Genomic DNA, 24,244 nt, shown 5'->3' on the forward strand with positions numbered 1-24,244 from the left:
AACATTTTATGTAAGCTCTCTCCCAAACATTAACCATCAATATTAGCATCTGGTTCTGAAACTTTTATTCCAGACAAGAAAAAAGGAAAATAATAAGAAAGCCTTAAGATGAAAGTAACACTGTTAATTAGATATGAAAGAGTAAATTACTTTTTTGTGATAACTTTTCTGACAACGATAGTTAGAGCAAAGCAATCCTTTCATCACTAGTAGTTACTTAATATCTGTATGAAGCAACAGATGAACCCGCTCCTCTTCAGACAGGCAGCTCCCAGAATAAAAGTAGCATTGACTCCATCCAGCACTGCAGATAGCAGCTGCGGGCAGCCCAAGGTCTTCTGAATGCAAGGTACCTGGTATCTGGGAGCGCCCTAGTAAGAAGCATGCCTAGAACCACAGGCCCACAGAATGGCTGAGGTTGGAAAGGACCTCCGGAGCCATCTGGTTCAACCCCAGCTACGCAGGCCCACCTACAGCAGGGTGCCCAGGGACAAACGCTGCAGAAAAGCTGATGCATCAAGTCACCAAGGAAAGAAAGCATGGCCAGTTAAGGCGCAATGGATTATAGAGATTATAGAGACTGGAAGCCTGGATATATCTCCACTTGTTCACCAAGTGTTAAGACTATTTCTGTTCCGAAGCTGCGCAGCCATCTTAGATCATAATGACCACCTCAGCAGGCCCCACCTGAAGTGGAGGCCCACATGCTGGGTTCAAATCCTCAGGCTTGTCCTCTGCCAGAAAGCCAAATAAATCTCTGAAAACGCCCCCAAAAGATGAGAAATGCACCACAGCATGCCCTTCTTTCCCATCCCCTCAACAGGATCTTCTGTTGGTCTGATTGTTTTTAAGGAAAGGCTGTACATCCATATGACTAATTCCAGCAGATAACATGATCTCTGCATAATCCACACTTCAACACATGATCCGGGCAGATCATGCTGGGGGTGGGCTTTTTTCCTCCTTCACCACGCACATGTGCTCTTTTCACTTCACACTGAAGTATTGAGTTTCCTGCTAGAGGCTGACTCTGGACGTGTCTGCATTAATTCTTTGACCTGCGGCTGTGAAATGCCTCCCCAGCTGGGGATTTGGCTAATGCCTACCAGAGCGCCCACAAAGCTGGGAAACAAAACTAATGTTTGCACAGGAACCAGAAATATTTCATCAGTACTAAAATAGAAACAAGGGCCTAGACGGCACATACATGAGAGCCCCAGGCGCCAGTAATTACCCTCTTTCACAGATCGTGAAAGCTACAGTCAGTCACACTACACGGGAATACCACGTGCAGAAATACGAGGTAACTGCAGCAGGAGAGCATCCTCTCTAGCTTTGCATTTTACACCAACAAAACAATAAAAAACAATCTGTAAATGTTTCAAAAACCTGACAAGTCACTGCAGCACAGTACACAGAAATAGCCTCTGTACACTGCAGGATTTCAATACATACTAATACTTCCAGCATACTTTTTTTTTATTATTTATTTAACTTTATAAGTAAAAAGTAGCTTGATTTTCCAGGACACTGAGTACCTGCTGCTGTTGCTGATAAAGGCAGCGATAATGTTCCAGTGGCAATCCAGGAGGGAACCCCATCTCCTGCACACAATTGTACCTGATTACCAGCAGGTGCCTAACTTTATGGGTCTGTACTTGAGCATGCTGGCACAGCTTTCTGGAGATGGCCCAGAAAAAATAGCTGTGTGGTTTTTTCAAGAATGGTTTTCATAATATTCCTGGAAACGGAATGAATGGAGAAATATTAAAAAACAAAACAAAAAAAAAAAAAACACGGAATAACCCTTCATCTTAAAACTAACTTTGGAACCTCGATTTTAAGTACATCAGACAGAATGGGGCAAACTTTTTTCCATTTTTTATTTTTATTTTTTTTAAGAGACAATATCAACCAGTGTTTAAGCAGGATTTATTGTTCAGAAAAAATACAGGCTCAGTCTTGCAGTCCTCGTTGCAAAACACACAACTGAAAACAGAGGTTGTAAATTTACCTCAATATTCTTTTTTTTCTGAGAGCTATACCCCTTTTTCAGGCTCCAGTTTCGCAAACATTCACATGCATCCTTATTTTCAGCTGAATCAACTATCTCACTACAAGCACCAGAAACTACATAAGGAGAACTTGTAGGATGTTTGTGGGTTTTTTTTAAGCTATATTTCATTCTTATACTTACTAAGGATTAAAACAGACAATTACTAAAATTAAGACAGACAATCTTTATCCCTCACCTGCTCTGGGGGAACCATTTCTGAAATAAGTATTAGCACTGAAGCAGCTAGAACTACTGGGGACTTATACATGAACTCACAAGGGCAGATTTTGCCTCAAAGCAAAGATAACTCTAGCCTGAACCCCTGCAGCTTGCTATTGGACTGAGAGTTAATAAATAAGCAGCTATCAATAAGAAAAGAGCTCCTTCTGTTCCCCAACATCTACTCCACAGGATAATTCTTCCCTTCCCTAGCAGCTCGATCACCAGGAAAAAAAAGAGAACCTTTTCATTTTAGTCTTACAGCTGAAGTGAGGGTGAGTATTCAATGAAAAGCCATTTGTTCAAATACGGCAGGAATTTTTTTTTAAAGATCTCCAAAGAATATTAAAATATTGTGGCTAAACTGTCTAGACCAGATTTGAACTGTAAAATACTCCATTTAGCAAAGAAAACGCACCCAGAAGCTATCCCTAACAGGATGGAAAACTAACCTGCAGGCACAAGTCTTACTTGTCTCTTTCTGTTAGTTTTTGTGACTTCTATTTGCTGTTTCCTTAAGATCATCCATAAACCTTCTGCGCTACACCAGAACTGCTACTGAAGTCCTCATCACAGATGACATTGTACCAGCTGAAGTTTTATCCCTGTTTTCTGTCTCTTTTCTCCTGATCTTTTTTCACTAAAAAAAAGAAAATAGCTACAGTTTTCCAGGGACCTCATTGGCTTCCATGCATGATGTTTCTATCACTTACTAGTGTGGTCAGGCTGCTAGTAGGTGGCTTCTTCTCAGAAACTTATCCTAACTAAATTTACCAGACCAAGCAATTAGAGAACCACAAATACTAGTTTCCAAATGGCAGAGAGTTCTTATTTCCCTATACGTGCAATCCAGACTCAGATCCTTGGGTCTCAGATCTTCCAGGCAGACAGACTACTTTCAGAGAAATTGGTAGCATGCATCAAGGCAACGAACACAGTGCACAAAGTCTCTGGTTTCTAGTTCACGTTGCACGGTCTCAGGTTTGTCCACTCAAAGGTCTTATGTTTCCAGTGGAACAGAAATTTCCAGTTCTTGTTAACTCTGGAGACACACACAGCAAAAAAATATCATGTAATCCATAAGCTTCTTTTGCTCCAATCGTAAGAGAATATTTCTGTATCCTCACTCTGCATGTGTTCCTCTTTCCATTAAATGTATGGCAACTCTGCTCCACACCTGACATAAGAATCTCCAGTTCTCGGAAGTCCTGGAAATACGAGCAGCAGAGGGAAGAGGCTATCAACGTCCCTTCATAAGGAAAAAGTTGCTGCATGTCCCAGCTCTCATTATACACCAGAGATTTAACATTGCATGGAAGAGATGCTGGCAGGAAAGATATTATGAGATATGTTAAGAGACAGTGCTCCTAGTACAAAATACTTGGCTGCATCAACTAGCCTCCCCGCAACCCTGCTGGTAAAGGGCAAGTGAATTCTGCTGCTCCAAGTGGCTTCTCGTCTACCTGAGTATATGGGATACAAAAGTGATTTCTCCAAGGCTGAACCAGGAACTGACTATGAACTGAGAAGTCCAAAGTAGGAACTGTAACAGCTAAGGGTTTTAGACTCCATACAACAAAGATTTAAAATATTCACCTGCTTGCACACATCAACATCAACTCCTATTGAGTAGAGATCCTCCATATGCTATTCTTAGATGTCGGTGACTATGGAGACTTGCCAAAAAAAACAGGCCTATTGTTCAGTGTCTTGCAGGATGCTCAGACAACAGATGTCTTGCCCTAAGTAGCAGCAATCTCTTTGAAATAGAGAATACCCTCATGGAGAACTGCAGCGTTCTGTATTTATTAAATTACTTCCAAATGCATCTATACACAGTATGGCAGAACTATTTTTTTTTTTTTTTTTAAATAAAGATATCTGTCTGAGCCTTGCAGGAGATGTCAGTGCTGTATGCCAATAGTACAAAACTGTAAGTGTGACAAATAATTGTCATTAAGGCATAAAGACTGGGAGAAATGTAAGCACCCCATAGTTACCATTAAAGGACATCTAGACAGCTCATGTGAGAAGATCTGGCAGTAACACTCCCCACTGCAGCAAAAATTCATCCTAGCTATTTGGCTCTGCCAGGATCTTCTTTCAAGATAGCAGAGCAACACGCTTGTCAAAAGAAAGGTGATTCAGAGCTGGTTTGCAGCTAAGCCTAATCCCTGGTGGGACTCCTCTGAGCCGTGAGTGCTGTACGCAGAACTCTCAGGTCACTCTCCAGCCCTGCCCTTCTCTTTCCAGGCTGCTCACCCACTACTGGCCAGCAGATCTACCCAAAGTCCCACTCCAGTCCCAGGCCAGGATGGAGCTGCTGAGGGGATGCTGAGCAGCAGAGCTAGTAGTGAGCAACTTACTCCAGCTCACAGCCACCAGCTCAAAAGGGGATGGAGCAATAGGCACTCACAGTCAATACTGCCACTGGGAGACTGATAAATAGTGCAAATGCAGAAGAGACGGGGCTTTTACCTGCACTTGGGGGCTAATTAGAATCAGTGGCCTGTGTGATAACTTATTTCTATTGCTTTCCCCATAACGGGGAAGACAGTTATTTTTGCAAAACTGAGCAGGGCAGTAAAAAAAATATGCCTAACTCTGACTTCCTCTGGTCCTGTGAAATAAATTGGGTTAAAAATCAAACCCAAATCATTCACAGAGCACAATCAGAAAAATCATAGTTGACTGAACAAGGGTGACTGCATGACAGAGAGGGGCACAAGGAGTCAAGCAGAAGCAGTGATCATACAGCCCCCATCTGCTGCAACAGCTGATGAGCTGTGCCCTTACTGGCACCGCTTAATATCCTTCACTACAAGTAGCTTCCCTGCAGCTGATAGGACTGCCTGCAGAGAAAGGTGCTACCTACTGTGAATAGTAGTCTTATATCTAGGTTGTGCGGGACTCTGTCATTTATATACACAATAGACATTTGCACTGAGGGGAGGAGGTAATAACAGACTGCTGAGTCAATCTGCCTTCTGCCTCAATGCCAATCATGCTTTTGATCTAGAATGTGTTTATGTTTCTTATTATATTTTTTCCCTTCCTCACGCTTCTCTGTTCACACTCCAAGGAAAGTTTTTTGAAAAGTCTTGCACAAAATTCTGACAAGATCGCTACTTGAGATCTAGAAGATCTCTACTCTCTCGAAGACCAAGCATGAGCTGTAGCCAACTGTGCTCTGTAGTTTGCTTTTTAAATGCAAGTAAATTAAAGTTAGTGTTCCAGAAAGGCATTTCCCTTACAGCCATTAAAATGGCAACGCATTAAACACGTGGGAAGTCACAATAGAGCTTCCTGTAAGTCCTTATGAGAAAGTCTGTAATATGTCAAATAACTCAACAGTGAACTCCACAAGGAAATCAAAACTAGCACTAGCTCTTAAAAGAGCTAAGCCCAGTGAGAGGCTTAGAAAACAGCAGCAAAAGCTAATTAATAGGTTTTTGAGGAAAAGTGCAGAAAACTGGGATCTGTTACAGCTTGGCTGCACCCAGAATGGCTGTGACTTGTTGCGACCAAGTCCCAGCTCAGAGAAACGCCCAGCCCTAAGGCCAGCATGTGATCCATTTGGTTAAAGCAAAAGCCGGGGCCAGAATCAGCCCTATAAATTGTTGTTTATCTCTAGCCTGATCATCCAACATACCTGTGGCCAGTTAAACTAATTACAGTCCTTCCACACCTTCTTCCTAGTGCCCTGGGGTTCAGACCATAGTAGTCACATAAATCTCCCCTCTGGCTGGACACTGCTGACCCACCCTACTGCTTCCCCTCCCGTGGGGCTGCTCTAGCTCCACCCCAAGGCCTTCAGAGATGGGTGTTTTTGGCCCTTTTTTTTTTCCACTGGGGAACTAAAGAGATTCAGGTGTCTGGATGCCTCAGTAGGAAGGAAAAAAATGGCATGGCTCAGCTCAGTCTTAAATAGAATGTTTTTCCCCTTCTTCCATCTCGCCCACTGACAAATGAAAATGAAGTGGCTCACTGTCATTGCAAGGCCTGTTTGTCCGTTGCCACCACAGGGCTGTTCATGCTGGAGGCAGACACGACACAACATGGCACTATACACTTTGGCCTTCCTCCGAGCTAAGCAACAACTGGAGAGCAAAATCCAAAAAGCAGACCCCCCCCAAAAAAACCCAATAATATACAAATGCCAGATTTATCATTAACTAGGATTTTAACTTCTGCTTTGGTTCTTCAGGAGTCTTCAAAACAACAATAAAAACCTCTTATTTCTGTTCTGACCATCCTATGCACTCCTGCAGTCTCCATACCAAGGAGCTTGCTAAAAGAGTTGCCCAAAACAAAACTAATGGTTTGTCATCCTTAGGGTCTGCAGGACAGATTAAGAAATATATATATTAACTTTGTTCCAGTACATGCCGAGAGAATGTTTTTCTCAACAGTTATAATATGTGTAAGTGAGTCTAGGGATTATCCTCAGCTTTTTACCACTTACATTGCCTGAAAAGAAGCAATTCACTTCTCTTCCCTGCAACTCCCGTGGTTCACTGCAACAATACAGTACATGCTACTTAACAAAATCAAAACATTAACATGTTCAGGAATCCTCTAGGACCATTTTAAGTGCTGAGAACCAGGACTTGGGGCAATTTCTTTAATCACCAACACCTCAGATATACAAGAAAAAAATCTCACTATGACATATAATAAAGGTTGGGTTTGGTTTTTTTTTCAGAAATGTAGTTCTTTCTTAGCCACTTAAATCAAATCTGAGCGCTTGGGAAAGAAAAAAAAAGGAAAAAGAGAATCTCAAATCTAGTGCTGAAATTCTAAAATAAAGAATGGATGACAAAATCTGTCTGAAGAGAGGATCCCTCACACATCACATTTCCATTCTTGGTACATGGGAAAAGCTGCTTAGATGAACTCTAAGCAAGCCTTGTCAACTATTCCTTACAAAAGAGTGTCTTGAATCATTTTTTGCATTTGTCTCACATTTCTGAACAACATTTTAAAATAAATTTGCAAGAAATGCCTCAGAAACAAGCAGCTTCTCACATTAATGCAGTCTTAACAAATTTGGAGTCAGCAAAAAATTCTTTACACAGGTTTTGTGGGCTGAAGGTTGTTAACAGCTTTCAAAAAAGGTTTTGTAAATGAAAGGAAGACTTAATGTAAGAAAATTCAAAACAAAATGGCAGATCTTGTGAGAGTTAGTCTCAAGTTTAATAAATTATGCACTTATAGAAGTATTGAGAAGTAAACAGTGGATTGTAAACCTTACATAAATCAGCTGTTCAAAACAATTCAAGTTGGACAAAGCAAATAAAAAAATTGCACCTGAAAATCATCTGTGTTTATTCCACAGACACTTTGATTTGTGAAGGTCACATACGTACAGGGGAGAAGAGCTGCTTGCATTACAGAAGAGCTGGTGAACTGGAGAACAGTTTGAAGCACTTCAGTCTAAATACAGGAGCCCTGCAAGGCAGTGTCAAGTAAGTAAAAAGTCATCTTTGCAAAACACTGTCATGGCTCAAACAGACTTTTGTTTCTGCTCCTGATCAGAACACATCATCCTTCACAGGCTGAATTCAGCCTTCTTTCAGTGCTTTACCTCAGTTCATTCTGACGAAACTGAAAACTCTGAATGTGATATCTTGACTAGGCAATGAGAACATGAACTGCATTTGTATTATTCATTCCTCTTCAAAACACTTTCTACTCTGCAGTAAAACGTTTAACGTCTGTTGCTCTGCTTCACAAAACACCTCCCTTACTTAAGATATTTCATTTGACTTGAGGGGGGAACGTGTTGAAAGCAGACAGATATAAGAGAAGTTTTCCCTCATGCTGCCCCTGCTCAGATGCTGAACTACTCTGAAGATTCTGTGACTCATGGAATACAAGGCTCAGGATAAAACGATCTGAACAGCAAAGCCATCTACACAAAGCTGTGAGTGTCCAAGTGTAGAGCTGGGGAACCAGATACAGCTGCACCTTCCCTGAGCCCAAGCTAGACCCACACCACAGGCTGGCTACAACTGGGGACAAGCATAAAAGCTCCTATGAGAAAATTCTTGTCTCTTATTTAAAGCAGGCAAGCAAACAGAAGAAACTGGGACAGAAAGAGGCTCTTCAGACCATCAGAACTGAAAAACAAGTAAAACCATCAAATACAGTTAACACGGAGAAAGAAATCAACTTATGCTGGCATACTAAATTAAAGACATTCAGTTGAAACACCCCAGAGAGATGTGGCAAATGACAAGATACAGCACCAGAGACAAATCAGGGCAGATGTACTGTCTGCATGACTCCACACCAAACCCTGAAATGACTGTGAGCAAGTTGCTTTATTTCTGTGCCCAGGCATCCTTCCTCAGTCTTGTCTGTTGAAACAGTTACATGTTTTGACTCACTTCTTGCTTCAAACCACATAAGCACACATTTCCTAGGACTCTTGTAATAAAAATACTTCTAAATATGCATTTGCCTTTTACTGATAGAAACTGGTATGTATGGTCAGGCTCTCACTTAGCATTCCCGTTAGAAATAGTTATTTTTCCACCTAGGAAAAAGAAAACATATAGTGAGTCACTAGGAAGTAGATGAGTCAGTCTGCTTCAGATGCTCTAGCTTTATGATGATGCATGACAAACACCTCTGCAGTCTGAACCCCAGAGCCTCTTCCTCACACCTGTGCAGCCCGCAGCAAAGGAGGGCAGATACCACACACACACTGCAGGGCTGTCAGTGCCATCGCTTCTTCCTGCTGCAGCCTGGGCACCAGGAACAGCTCTCACCTCCAGGAACCAACCCAGCACATACTGGAGCCCACAGCCAAGCAAGAGAAATGACGTGGAGATTCAAGTTACAAGTGAAAAGCAGTAGTGAATTTGGAAAAAAAAGAAAATGCATGTTTCCCTTGGAAAATGCCCAGAGAGGTTGTGGAGTCGTCTTCTCTGAAAATATTCAAAACCCACCTGGATGCGATCCTGGGCAATGTGCTCCAGGTGACGCTGCTTGAAGCAGGAGGGTTGGAGTAGATGTTCCCAAGTAGTCCCTTTCAACTTCAGCCATTCTGTGAATATCTGGAATGGAGCTACTGAGTTATGAGAATACTTCTTGCTAAGCTACTAACAAGAAATAAGACATATATTGCTGCATCTAACACAGTCCAATAAAGAACATGGAAAAACAGCTAGATTGTTGTCAAATGTGTGTCCTTGTCTTATACACAGCAACTCTGAAGTTTTTCAAACGAATTTCAGCATTGAAGTGCTTCAAAGCTATACACTCCCATGACCAAAAATAACCAGTAATGCTTTGTTTAAAATACGATGGGTAATTTGCAGTACCGCATTTAAAATGCACTTAGCCTAAATTACTAGCAAAAACAGAAGAGATGAACAGCAACTGGCTTTACCTGCTATTTGCAGTGGTATTTCACAGGTCTGACTTTTTCAAATAATACCATGCAAAATAACCTTATTTCACCTGACAGTGACAATAGGCAGTCTTCTGTTACAGGTACTGAAAAAGGAGAACTGCTACCAATTTTGAAGAACAAGTTTTTGTCCCCCTATACAGTCAGCAATCCAAGGGACACCTGCAAGGTCAGGGTAATGCAGAGATATGCTAAGCGAGATGGTTACTTGCTTGCAGGAGCAGTAGTGATGGGGCAGAAAGTGCCTGCTCCAAACCACCTGTAAGAAGTAGGATCTGTTAGAAGGTAGCAACTTCTAACCTGTCAGGTCACTCTACTTAGGTTGAGCAAAAATACTGAGCTGAACTGAGCTTCTTAGAGTTTCTGTACTACTGAAGAGAAGTTGCATTTTGGAGACCATTAACTCAACAACCAATTTTTAGAATAGAAAGCTTTTATATGATGGCTAATGTCTCATGGCCACATTCTAGTAGGAAGAACAATGTGCAATGGCCCTTGGAAGGTCCAAAGAAACCACAGGACAAAGGGAGAACTACGACCAAGCCAAATCAGAGTGGGTAGCAGAAAGAGACTCAGCAAAGCATGTAAATGCTCAGTGGTATCCAGTGGCTCAAACAAGTTTTAGCCATAGGTACAGTCAAGTGCTCATTTAATTGACTTTATTAGGAAAAGGCAATTCATTATCACAACAGGCATTTAGAGTGAAACCTTGCTGTCAGAACCTCAGAACCCTAACGCAATATTTGAGTTCCTCTTGCATTTCAGATTGTGCTTTAGTCTGTGTCCACCTGCTGCCTTACATCTCGGAATCACCCAAAGATCTGTGATTTGGCTCAAGAAAGCCATTAGCATCAGCACCACAGACTTCTGCCATAATGGTGTGGCATTTTAGACTTTTGGAGTGAGCAAAATTGGTGCAGTAGTCAAAAAAATAAATACAGCACTGTATGAAAGACTCAAGAAAAGGAACAGCTATCACTCATTTATGTGTTATGTATTTTGTGAGATACAGATCTGAGACATGACTTCCATCAACCTTTGGGGCATGGAGCTGAACTATCTAATTGTGCTTTCTCTTCAGGCACAGACTGTGAAACAAAACAAAAGAGATACAAAATTCAGTGTTATGTTTCAAAGTACTACCCCTACATTTCCTAGGGTGGAAGAACGTGATCATGAATCTCTTACGGCTTGTTCTTTTTCTTGGAGGCATGACTCACAAGATAGTTACTCTAGGGAGTCCTTTTCTGGACAGATCGTTACTTCTTGCTACTGCAGGTAGACATACTGAATGACATCATTTAAAAAAATAAACAAGCACCAACCATTAACATGTTTTTTCTTCCTTCTTCACAAAAGTTCTTCAGCTGGTTCTAAATTACTCTTACCAACATACATGTATTTGTTATGTCCATTCTTTTTAATTCACATCATCCCCTCTTTCTGTGCTGTTGTGGTTGGCATGCTTGCAGACAGTCTTATCTCATCTGCTGCAGAGTGCACTTGCAGCTAGCACTAAAGGAAAGGCCTGGGAACTTCACAGCAAGGAGCTCAGTGTTTTTCAAACAAAGGTACAAGTGGAAGCAGCTGCCATCAGTTCTTAGAATACTCTGTGCTTGGAGACTCATAAAGCACTATGTGATTTGAAGAAGTAGAGAACAATGTATTTTGCAACTTGTTTTTAGAAATAGCTGATTTGAAGAAGTAGAAATACCATATATTTTAGTAGTGTATTTTAGGAATATAGTTGTTGGATTGTTGTATTATGTGATTAATTCTTGCTTGCAAAACTGTAATAGCTTTTAGATGTTGCAAATAGTATGGTTGTGGTATTATAGACTAGAAAGCATGTTGTAAGGCTATTCAGTTTTGATAAAAGTCCCTCAGCAAAAGAAACACAATAATGAAAGCCAGGGCCTCCACACAGGGCCAAATAGTCTCACACTGGGATTGGGTTGGGATGCAATAGATGCAGGCGTCAAGATACTCCCCTCTATCCTCCTTATCTTCTACACCCCAGTATATATCATTAGAAGGCAGGTTAACATCCCAGTATATATCATTAAAAGACAGGTTGCCAAACTTATCTCTATTCAAGGATAAGCAGATGTCCAGAAATAATGGCCAAGTGCTAAGTGAGCAAATGTTACTATTTTGGTACCTATAAATTACTTATAATAGGCATTCTCCTACTGAGCATGCATCAATGAAGAAAGTTCATATAGAGCACAAGTGAGGAAGATCACTGGACGAAGTAAAAGGCTGTCAGTTGGACTGTCATGATGCTAAAAAAATGCCAGACAGTAGAAGGAAAACTGGAGACCTCATAAATCACTATCTGAGGTAGGTGTGTATACATTAATTGTCTCACACGTAACTGATGAATACGTACTATCTGTGGAAATATAATGGACTCTGAATCATGTAATCTTTGATACACTTATGGTGGAAATATTCCCAAGTGCTTCCCAGTGCTGTAATAAACAGACTTGCTTTACAACCTTACGTAGGTTGTAGAGTTTGATTCCACACGTCATATGCTTCACATAATGCTTTTGACCTGAGAAAGACAGCGCAGAAGTTTATTCTTGCAGACAAATACCAAGCAATGCAAACCACTCTCCCTCTCTACAACAAGGAAAAACCCAAAATTCATCATATGGATACATAAGGTTTGGTATTTCAGGCCTCCATTTCCAATTGGGGCACTCTCTCAGAGCAAACAAAACGTGCAAGTTTTGAATATAGTTAAGAATCAACTTTCTTTAAGCCATGGTATTTGATTTCCAAAAACAGTTTTCAGCTGTAGGTTGACAACTGGAAACAAGGACAGCTGATCTCCCAATCCATTAAGTAGACTCAGCAATTTGCAGGTAATATGGCTGAAACTCCTTGGTTTTCTACCACCCAACAGAATGGACAAAGGAACTGCTAGGGCAGTCAATAATTAGCTAAGGAGGAAAAAATGAATCCTTTTCTGTTATGCTCCACTACATTTTGGTCTTTACTCAAATACCGGTCAATGAATTATTTACAGAAAGAAATCAGAACCAAAATATCTTTTGCATCCCATTTTCAGAGCACTGATTCACCTATGCATTTATTTACAAGGGGATACACAAAAGATCTGAAAGAATGAGCTGTTATTTGACAAACAGGTCTCTGTTAACCATTCCCTCAAGCCTTCATTCGTTTTAACAGTCTATGCTTCACCTTGAAACATGGCTCAAAGATGTTAACTATTTGCATTTTATTGTGCTTGGAGGGTTTCAACAGTGATGAAATCTGTCAAGTGCTTTACTATTGACTGCAACACTCACAAGTTGGGTTGGTTTTGGGGGTGGTTGTTTTTTTTTATTATTTATTTTAACCATTTAGTAATCTCAGGGTACATTCCTGCTTGTCACACCACTGAATTCACCTCACACAATCTTGCTCTTCCCACCCACACAACTTAATCTAGCCTCTTTGTTTTGTCAAACTCTCACAGCCAAAGACCGCGTATCACCACAGGCCTCCCAAGCCTCCTTGGTAAGTCAGTTTTTACTACATGGCTCTTCTCTGCAGGAGGAGACATTACAGGCTCCACGTCTGGCTCCAACATCTGTCACTGCAGAACTACAAGCACCTCTGGCCAGCTGTCTCTGCCACATGCTGTGACGCCTGACTTCATCTACTCCCAACAAGGGCTCTGGCCAGTATAAACTTACCAACTTGCAACACACTTCAGCACCTCTCAGCAACTACTGTTTGGGGATATTACGATCCTATTTTCCTTCTCTCCTCCCACACTGTAGACTGACTTTGTTTTACTCAGATCATCTACTGCCTTTTCTTTTTCCTGGAGACATTTAAAGCAGGTCTCTTTAGTTCAGCTCATTTTCCTTCCTCAACCCCACTTCCAGATAGTCATTATTTGGCTATATTTAAGATCACCACAGCTGGAAAACATTTACTATTACTATCACACCTACAAGACAAAGTGCAAAGAGCACTGCAGTAACCAGTTACACTGTCCTTTACCTTCCACATCTCTATCTGAGAGTTATGGTTGCACTCCAGTGCCTTGTTAGTTACCCATTATCAAACAGGTTAGGTTTGGGTATAACAACAGTTTGTATGAAGCCCTACTGATCTGCTCATCTGCCCTAGAACATAACCATATTGGAAATATAGCTTAAAATAAGCTCTTAATCTCTTCCCCATTTCTATATGTTTTCTCATCCTCTCCCCCCACGTGGAAAGCATAAATATGCTCCCTCAGCATGGTAACCACTTCACTTCTCCAAATACATTATGAAACAGATTTTTGTTATTTAAACCACTTTATCAGGTCCCAGACATCAACATTAAGTTTCTCTGTGAATTACACTTAGTTTTGTTTTTTTTTTTTTAAATAAAAAAGTCAGTTGCCTACCTTATTTTTGTGCAGTTACATCATATTGCTCATAAATCTAACTTTCCATGTTTTTTTTCTTTGGAGAGTGTTTTCTAGGATCTTGGTTTCCACCAAGAATCATTGGTTCTGCTGAGCACAGTCAACCAGACTGGCCCTCCAGGAGAAGAGCAACGTTTGTTTCTGAGCAAGAATGGCCATATGACACATGCAGCAAGGTGACCTGGGACAAAGACCTATTTAGGACTAGGGCTCAAAACACAGCCATGATTCTTAAGAGCAAAAAGTTCACACATACTCTGCCTTCAGAAGTCCTTTCTCTCATTCACCATCCCTGCATACTGAACACTACCAGAAATTTGTAATTGGAAAAAAAAATGTGGAAAACTCAAGTTCCTTCCTTCAGTACGCTGTTGCCCCTGGAGCATGGAGAAAAGGATCAAGTGTGCTAAAAACCCATGTTTCTCTGGTTTTCCATATTCAGTCCTCCAAGTTTTCCAGTGCATATGTAGCCTCTTAAGAAGCTTCAGAGTTGGTCAAATAGCACAAGGAAGCTTGCTTTCTTTATATTGCTTTGTTGGCTCTTTCAAAGCTGCCCTAGAGCTCCAAGGAACAACAAATGAAAAGCTGGAAACCACTGCACACAAATAGCTATTACTAGATACTGCTGTAAATCCCACATGGTAGTCACATATTTGTCAATTGAACTTGCATACTGCCAAATTACATCAAAAACAAAAATCATAGAATAGAAACTTGAAGGATAAAAAGGATGAGTTGCAAGTGGTCACCGGTCTCACACCCAGAGAAAGGGGTGGGGAAAGAACAGAAGAGGAATTTCAGAAATACAACACAGACAACACAAATTAAGCTTCTAGCTCACTACATTAGAGCTAACCTTTATTCAAATGACCTTCTAAACTTCATCTTACAGGTTAGACCTACTGGACCTACTGTCAAACAATGCAGATGGGGTCCAGACATCAAAACAAACACTACTCAAATGATTTGATCCCAAACTCCATTTTCTCTGCAGTAAAACGTATTAGGAAGCATCTCTCACCTAACTGGTTGGCTTACAGAGGAGTCCTGAATTCAAGTCTGCGTGCTTTTTCTTTCCTCCAGAGATTGGTCTTGATTCAGGCTCCACTCTGCTTGCAGGCTTCCCCTTGCATAGAAATCCTAATATAACCTCAGTTATACTCAGCAGCACAATGTATAAGCAGCAAAGGATGCAGATAAGTGGGGGGATCAAGACACTTTTAGCACAGGCCAGGATGTTTCCATGGATGGTCTTTCAAGATTCCTCAAGATTCATGTAGCTAGATGACTAAACAGGGGTGTCTGGGAAGGACTGGTTCTCATCCCAGAAGGGCAGATTACGTTAAATAATATATATGACTACCATTTGATTAGAGGTCTAAGAACTCAATAGTAAGAACTCAATAGCATTTGTAAATATTTTATGTACGAAATTCTCCAGTTTCCTCAGACAATGGGTCACATTACAATCTCAGAGGAGTCTGAAAAGGGTAATCAAACTAGTATAATGACCATGAACATGGAAATCAAAGAAGAGCCCAAAACCAAGCTGCCAAGCACTCAACCTTCCCATGGAGAATTGGCAAATTCAGATGAAGTTGAGCCAGCAGATAATGATCCTACAAAGCCATGCAAAAAAACCAAAGGATTGTTTTAACTCTGTGGCAAAACCAAGAGAAAGATTTATTTGTTCTTTAATCAAAAGTTTCTCAGAATTCCCCCCAAAATATTTTTTTTTCTCCTCTCTTTCATTTTGCTGATTTTTTTCTAACACAAAGTAGCTATGAAAGCAAACTATGAAACTGTTCGCGGGAAGTGATTAAAAACACTAAGGGGAAATGGCAGAACCAGCAGCACAGCAAGTCACCTTCACAGACCCTCTTGGACAAGAAGAATATCTTTGCAAGGTAGAGAGGACACCAATCCCAACAACCGCACAGCCCAGTGACTAGGGAGGGCTCGATTCTGAGAAAAGGGGACTTAAGTTCAATTCCTCCGTTTTGCTGGGAGCCAGCTGAGGAACAACGTTTCCTCATCTCAGTGGGGTAAAAAACTGACAGGACTCACAGCTTCAATTTCCTTAAGCAAGCAAACTAGTCTGTCGGTTGTCAGAGAGCACAGCTTAGATTTATAAGCTGGTGAGAAAGTTGTTTGCAAACATGTTTTCAAAACCTGCTCTATGTATGTTAGTCAAATAAAACTACTAACTGAAGTTGGAACTAGCTTGCAGGGAACCCAGTGCTGTCTTTGACAGTGCAACTTTTCACACACACTTCAAAGAGGACTCACCTACTCCTCTGTGACAAAACCACTGCTGGGTGGCTGAACAGTAGTTGGCTTCTATATAAAGCCAAGCAAGTGAGAGTGGAGAGAATACAAATAAGGGTTCAAGGAAAAGGAAGAGGGAACAGAAAAGCACTATATGTTTAGAAAACAATCTCAATTGCAGCAAGAGATACAAAAAAAAACAAAAGCAAAGCAAAGTTCCAGAAAGGAATCGGTTGCTGAGAATGAGAAGTTGAATAAAGGCAGAAAAAGCTGGTTAAAACAATTTTTTAATGGGAACTCTCAACACTAACCAAGTAAGCTGAATGGGAATACTGCAGTGTTTTAGATAGAGAAATAGTGTACCGATCGAATAAAACAAAACACCAAAGGCACAGGATTTGGCTCACTGCAGTCACGCCTGACCTAAAATGTTTAATTAGGACTCTGGGGCTGGTTCAAAGCCATCAGGGACAGTTTCACACAAACCCCTCAAGTATCCCTAGAACCACCAAAAATGACATGCTGTTAGGGCCATGCTAGAAGGTGCAGAGAGCTTACACTGTTTGGAATAATAAAAATAAAAATCCTTTTCCATTTCATCTGTGTCCACATGGCAAAGCATTGCCCAGAAGCCTCTGACAGCACAACCTAATGCAGCTCTGACTGACAGAGATCCTCTTGGCTTTCAGTGCTCTCTGTGCCCAAGGCAGATGTAAAGGTGACCTAGAACCTGCACAATTTCAGCATCAAGTCTACATCCAAAGACTCTGCCCCTCCTAATAAATGGTAAAGCTTGGATTTATGCAATTACAGCCTCTCATCTTTACTGAAGGAGCTTACAAAACACTGGAGCGGTGATAAAATTTGGATCACTAATGAAGATAAAACACTCTCTGAGCTTTTTGGATCCTGCCAAGAAAGAGACATCAGTTATTGCCAAATGTTTAATTCCTTGCAATTTCTAAACAGACATGCCTCTTCACTGTACCATCTTCAACTGGCTCAGTTACAACCTACTCAAGACCGACTTACTGGAAGGGGAAAAGAAAAACCTTTTAGGAGACAGTAAACTGCTTCTTGCTGAAAGCAGGCATTCTGATGGAGTTAGAGTGCCACTGGCACGTTACCAGAAGTAGATCTGGATGGACAGCGTGTGGTCAGTGATGGCCCCATGGCATCTTTGTGCCCCCACCTCCCCAGCAGCACACACCTTGCTCTGCTCTCCTCTGACCTGCTGGCTGCAGGCCTGAGACTCACTAGGAGCTTGCCAGGGCACACAGGCGGATGAACCGACTACTGCCAACTGCTCTACACTCTGTTCTTCCTGCAGCATTTCCCTGTATCCTCACTGGTGGCCTTCTCACTCTGTTTGCCCTCACTCCTGGTTGAGGCGTTGTACCACATCCCTCAGGTGAGGAAGGGTAAGAAGATGATGTATGATAAACATTTTTTCCCGTGCTTAAGAAGGACAGAAGATTCCCAACTCGCCTGCAGCTTTGCCAGTCTGTTTTGAAAGCTGCATCTGCAGGGGCCCATCAGCGGGTGGCCTCTCCTCACTTAATTAACAATACAGAAATCAGCCCTATACATTGATGCAGCAGTAGCTCAGAATGACTGTATCTTACCAAAGCTGCTGTGTTCTTGAAGCTACCAGATCCTCCCTCCTCGTGAGGAGCCAGCAAGTCCTTACTCACTAATGCTACAACTTCAAACACAGGCAGAGCTGCTGCCTTCAAGCATTTATCTCTTAGCTCCATAGCAATGTTTCTCTATTGCCAGGGTTCTCTGTGCCACTTACACTTTTTTATTCTTACTGAAGTCTCTTCATATAATGCTTACAAGAACACAAACAGCTTCACCTTCATCTTCAATGAGTCTTTTAAGCCTGAAAGACTGGAGATTTTCAGTACAATGGTGTATTTTGCGCTTGAAATTGGAGTAATGCAACAAAAAACCTCAACACTTTAAAACAAGAACCTTCAGTCTGACCCTCAAGCTCTAAATGAAGTGATGTTTAGGCTTTGATCCTCAATTCACACTCACAACTCAGCTTTGGAACTGAATCTAAAACAATCAAGGACCAATCTCCAAATCAATTTCAAACATGACCCAAATTGTCAGTCTTGAATTAAAATCTGCACTTCAGAGATTAACACTGTATAAACTGACATAAATTTAAATTCTCTTTCTTTGTATGTAATTTTTTATTTTACAGACAGATCACCTGTCAAGCTTTTCACTTAAACCCAGTTACGTTTTGGCTTAACTACAGTTCCAAGCTCCACACTAAGTCTTTGATGCCTTAAAACCAGTCTCTTTCAGAATAACAAATTAGAAGAATCTTTTTGGTATTTTATGAAGATAAAGCAAGTAGCATTTGTTTTTCACATCAGTGGTTTATCTATTTTCTCTTCTGTTCACGAGAACAGAACTGGCAACCCTGGTAGCCTGCAGCGTATTTCTAGCATTGCAATAGTCACTAAAAAAGTGAAGCAGCAATGCTGTAAAACTCAAAATGAAAATATTAAACAAATTTCCCTTTTCAGTCAGTCTTTGTACAATACTCCTAAGAAATTCTCCCATGGCTTCCAAGTCTTTATAGCTATTCTGTCTCTGAGTACAAACCTGACTTCATCTGAGACTGTCTTCTGAACTGGCCTGTTCTGTCACTACAGATCTGTGCACCATCACAGGCCAGGAAAAGCAGTCACGGCTTCTGCAGTAGTGTCAATTCCACTACTTGTCCAGTAGCAGCTGAAAATTCACAGTGAATGCAAGTAATTATTTATGCTTCCCAGCCCAGTACACAGGTGGAAGTGTCTCCCTTAAGATATTGCCCCGAATAACATTTCAGTAGAAAGGAAAGGAGAAAAGCAGTCAAGCACAGGACAAAAATTATAGCCAAGAGCAACCAGTGGTAAACCACAAACAATAACAATATTAATGAATAACGTGTCATAAAAGGCACTTTGTAGCAACACGAAGTGGCAGACTCAAATGCTCATAAGACAAGCTTAATAAATTCCTGTCCTAACAGCACTGAGAGCGATACAGAATTGAGAATTAGAACTTGTCCTTACTGCTACAGATAAACCACTCTAGCTTTTCCCAGTTAGAGCCAGGAAAGCACATCAGCAGCTGCAGCCCCTCACATACCTCACTGACGTAATCTTTTGAAGTCAGCGATAGGAACACTGACCCTAAAACTGCACAGCTCCATCAGTGTCTTTTTCCCACAACTGTAAGAACAGTGCTCTCACCTTAAAGTCAAGCTGCAGTGCACCCACAGGTGTGCACTCTGCCTGCTGCTCTCACACGTGTTCTTCACTTCGGGACAGCGCTTCTGTTAATACTATTACATTCAATAATCTCTTTTTAATTATACTTAAATTTTGACTCAAAAATCTACCCAGCCATTTTCCCCTCGGTATTAATGCCCATTCATGGGAGTATTTGAAAATCCTACATTTTTAAAGCATGATCTAAAAATCCAATTAGGTGCATGCTTTCATCAGGTGCTGCCTGCTTCACCACCACTTACAGCTCAAGAAGCAAAGACACTCTGTGCATGCTGCTGTGCTCCACATGCCAGCACTGCCAGAGCCAGCAAACCAGACAGAGGGCAGTGGGTTCGTGGCTGGAGGTAAGGAAGCAACAAAAGTCGTGACCTTCCACATTATCAGCTGACACTAACAGCAAAGCTTAATCACAACCCTTACACTGATGTTAATGGCATAGCAAATTCTCCTCATTGTACGGTACTTATCTCCAGGCTCCTATGCAACATACCCTGCCCTGATGTTAGCTATGTCATGGTGGCCATACACCCAAAGGAATGTTGACCTTAAAACTAATAAAATAAGGGCAATCAAGGCACAGGGAAAACGTATTACAGAGAAACAACACTTGAATTTGCAGAGCTGCTAATCATTGGGTGTGCAAACAAAAAGCCCAGGAGGATTGCCCACATAAACCTTGATCGACACTTAAGATATGATGACATGCCAGAACTACAACATCTGGTAGTCAGCTCCTGTTTTCAGCAATGACTTGCTTTCCTGTTGTGCTGGAACTACCCACTACTTACATTGGGCTTCATGGCTTCAGAGGAGAAACTCCATTACACATGTCGGTGTCACCACAATGTGTCCAGCACATCGGATGGTGGCAAATTTGCAAGTGAAACGGGGTCTTTGCAACCTCCCTCTGCAAGATGAAAACACCTAAGCAGGAAGCCTCAGCCATGCTTTAGCTGTGGATTTGTAAAGCTGTTTTCAGATCATGTTCATTTATAGCACAAACCTCTCAGTGCTGCACCGCTTGCGTATCAGAAAGTGAGACACACTCAGGTCATAAGTGCTTAATTTGCAATTTTGGCCTCTCAACCTATTGTAGCGAGAGATTATTAGCAGGCCATGAAGACAAAGCTTCCCTCCTTTCTGGGGTCAACCTTTTCTCCTTAAGGATCATCTCATAACAGAGACAAAGAAAGCAGCAAGTAAAATAAAATCAGTCATTTTCTAAACTTGACAATGTCTTTGTTTGTTGGAGGGGGAAAAAAAAAAAAAGGCAAGCCCACTTGCCAAAGGGCACAGAAACAGATGGGATCTGAAAGGGCTACTACATATATTAAACGTGTAAACACTGGTTGTCTGCTCAAAAATCAGGTCCTTTAATTTCCACAGGTGTGGTACTTGATGTGCCCATAGCATCATTCATGTTTTTCCAGTTTGCTATATTTATAGTGCTTAAAACTGCCTCCAGCTAGAAAGGATGACAAAAGTGACATGACCCTGTCATTTCCAGAAAGGAAGTTAGATGCAAGGGGAAAAAAAGCTCCGCATATTTTAGGCTATAATTGAAATTCTAAAGTAGCCCTTACCCTAAATATTAAAATTCAGATGTAGTATGCTGGCAAACTAGTAGCATACACGACTTGTGATGGAGCAATGTTTTCTCATAATTCAATGCAAAATTAATCTCCAAAAGACAAGCAAGAAGCAAACAAATTTCAGAATGTCACACACTGGTATGTTTTTGGCTACCCTTGCTGAAGCATAAAGGAGGACACAGACTTGCAGAGCAGCACAGAAGAGGAAACACGGGCAGGAAAGGACTCTGGTGTCTTGCAGTGCTAACAAAAGGTCTGCCTGTTTAAAGTGCCTCACTGCAGTTCAAAAACTACAGCTGCCTGTCCCATGCACATACACTTGTGGGAAACACACATGTTTATGGGAAAGATTAGAAGATTTCTGTTTATGTTTGGAAGACTTAAGTAGAAAAATCCTTTCAATTCCAGCATTCTTAGCAGCAGCCACTAAGAACAGTTTCCCCATCTTACCTCTGATGCCTCAAACTTCCAACTGAAGCAACTGAACAAATATGCTAGGTTCAGATTCAGCGCTTTCCTGGGCAGTAGCAAACACATTCATGGAATGTTTTAAGGCAGGAACACTAATATCCCACAGCCACCACAGAGGTCTAAAAGAGAAGGATCTGGGAAAATATCAGTCAGCAGTTGCAGCCTCTCACAGACATCACTAATGCTACCTTTTTGAAATGATAGGAACTTTGACCTTAAAACTCTAATAAAGTAAGCATGAACAAAGCACAGGGAATTTTTAAGAGATGCAGTACTTTAATTACAGAGCTGGGTGCGCAGGTAAAAAACTCAGGTACATTACGCAAATCAACCTCGATAAAAATATCTAGATCTGCTGACAAAGTAAGACCACAGAAAGATATGGTTTTATTGTATATGCTCTCTTCTCTTTTTTTTTTTTATGTCTTTGTTTTAACTTAGATTTCCTGATAAGCCCTCTAGTAGACTTGTGCACAAAGGCAAAACAAAGCCATAATGGATGAGGTAGGGCTTTTTATCACCAATATTTATCATCAAGCAAGTAAATCCTTTCCAGGGAGAAGCTGTCCAAGCACAATGCATAATCTATTATGACAGGCTTGCAATTCCAGAAAAGAGATTTCCAAGCACAGCCATGGCCTCCATCACCATCCAAACCACAACATGGCTGCACAGTAGATGTTTGTATAATGGCATTGCCGTGACGCTTTCACCAAGATAACCACTGCTCTGTGTTCAACATTACGTAGAGAATAACCTTTCTGCTGAAGAAAAGAGTGTCTGTTTCTTAAGTAGCAGAAAGAAGCATGGACCTACTTTGTGGAGCCTTTTTAAGCCTTCTGATAAAACTGAAGTATTACTGATAAAGTAGTAGACTTGGGCCCAAACTCTCAAAGATTCCTAGAAACACTGACTTTATGCCAGTGAAAACTTCAAACTGTAGCAATAGCAGGAAACATAGACTTACTGTTAGTAACATATACTAATGTACATTGGTTCCCATTCAGCAGCTTCCACAATGCTGGAGAAGTACACTCAGCTTAAATTATTCTTGTGAGGTAAAAAACAAGCTGAGGTACAGTCTGATGACAAAAGATTCTCCTCACAGTGGGAAAGGGAGCATGAAATAAACCCCACTTGGTCTCTCTTGACATCACACCCCAGTGAATGTAGAAATTTGCAAAAGGTCTCAGAAGTACAAAGAAAAGGAAAATGAAGGAAAAAAGTAATCATGAAGACTGGCAATGGGAAACAACCCACACTAGTTTGGACATGCAGGAATTATGGCCTGTTTCCCTTGGTGCCCAACCGCACAGGAGGGAATGAGACATTTCTAGTTGCACAAAGAGTTCTCACAGCAATGTGTTACCACGTTGGTTACAGCATTCTTGAGATAGATGTGGCTCTAAGTCACTGACATTATACTGATGTATAGACTTTGCGCATTACTAATCCCTCAGACAGAATGGCCCCGTGTATATTTTTGTTTTGTTAGCTGCCCTGACATCCTCTGCAAAATTCTTCTTTCCTCTCTCTGGAACGTTTCAAGAGAAGTGTTGAGGAAAAGTCAAGGTAGTGTGGAAAGACTCACAAGGAAAACTGATGTGTCCTGGAGAAAAAAGCAACCTGTATCAAGACAGCCAGTCATGAACACAATTCTAATTAAATTCTGTCTTCTATTATTCATTTCAGCTCATTTAGCATCTCAAAAGGGTTTTTATCTCAAAATAGTTAACAGCTCCAGAAGTCCCAACTTTTTCTCTGTTGTTGTTTTAATGCAATTATACTTTTACCATTGCATCAGAAATATTCATATCTTCTCCATCTCATGCAGAAAATGCTCAAAGAATCATTAAGGTTGGAAAGGACCTCTAAGATCATCTAGTCTAACCATCTACCTACCACCAATATTGCCCACTAAATCATGTCCCTTATTACCACATCCACACAGTTCTTGAACACCTCCAGGGACAGTGATTCCACCACTACCTTGGGCAGCTGATTCTAGTGCCCAGCTACTCTTTCGGAGAAGAAATGTTTCCTAATATTCAACCTGAGCCTCCCCGGTGCAACTTGAGGCCATTACCTCTCATCTTATTGCTAGCTATTTTGGAGAAGAGGCTGACTCCCACCTCACCACAACCCTCCTTTCAGGTAGCTGAGAGAAATAAGGTCTCCCCCAAGCCTCCTCTTCAATCCCAGTTCCCTCAGCCACCCCTCACAAGACTTGTGCTCCAGTTCCCTTCAGCAGGACCAGAAAACTTTGATCATATTGGTGGCCTGCATGTTAATGGTTGTGTAAATAACACATCAGTGACATTTCCACTAAAACCTGATGAAAACAGACAGTACCTTCATTCAATACTTTAAGCATGTACATCTATGGGGGGGGGGGGGGGGAAATACTATTTCCTTGAACGCAGAAGTACTCTGTGAAGGACAAATAAATAAGTTGAAAAGCAAAGCTATTATTCTGTTGTA

The 24,244-nt window shown here is 41.2% G+C and overlaps 1 protein-coding gene and 1 long non-coding RNA gene across 4 annotated transcripts in view; both read right to left on the reverse strand.

Moving 5' to 3' along the window:
- CHST11 (carbohydrate sulfotransferase 11) overlaps positions 1 to 24,244 on the reverse strand; it is a 164,670-nt gene that overhangs the window by 124,252 nt on the left and 16,174 nt on the right. The gene's annotated exons all lie outside the window — the stretch shown is intronic.
- LOC110393803 lies at positions 1,919 to 23,889 on the reverse strand. The gene is made up of 2 exons (XR_002435215.1): positions 9,232 to 23,889; positions 1,919 to 8,816 (listed from the first exon to the last, which is right to left on the reverse strand). It is a non-coding gene; the product is annotated as an uncharacterized LOC110393803 (long non-coding RNA).

Source organism: Numida meleagris, chromosome 1, assembly GCF_002078875.1.
Source record: "Numida meleagris isolate 19003 breed g44 Domestic line chromosome 1, NumMel1.0, whole genome shotgun sequence".
NCBI classification, from domain to species: domain Eukaryota; kingdom Metazoa; phylum Chordata; class Aves; order Galliformes; family Numididae; genus Numida; species Numida meleagris.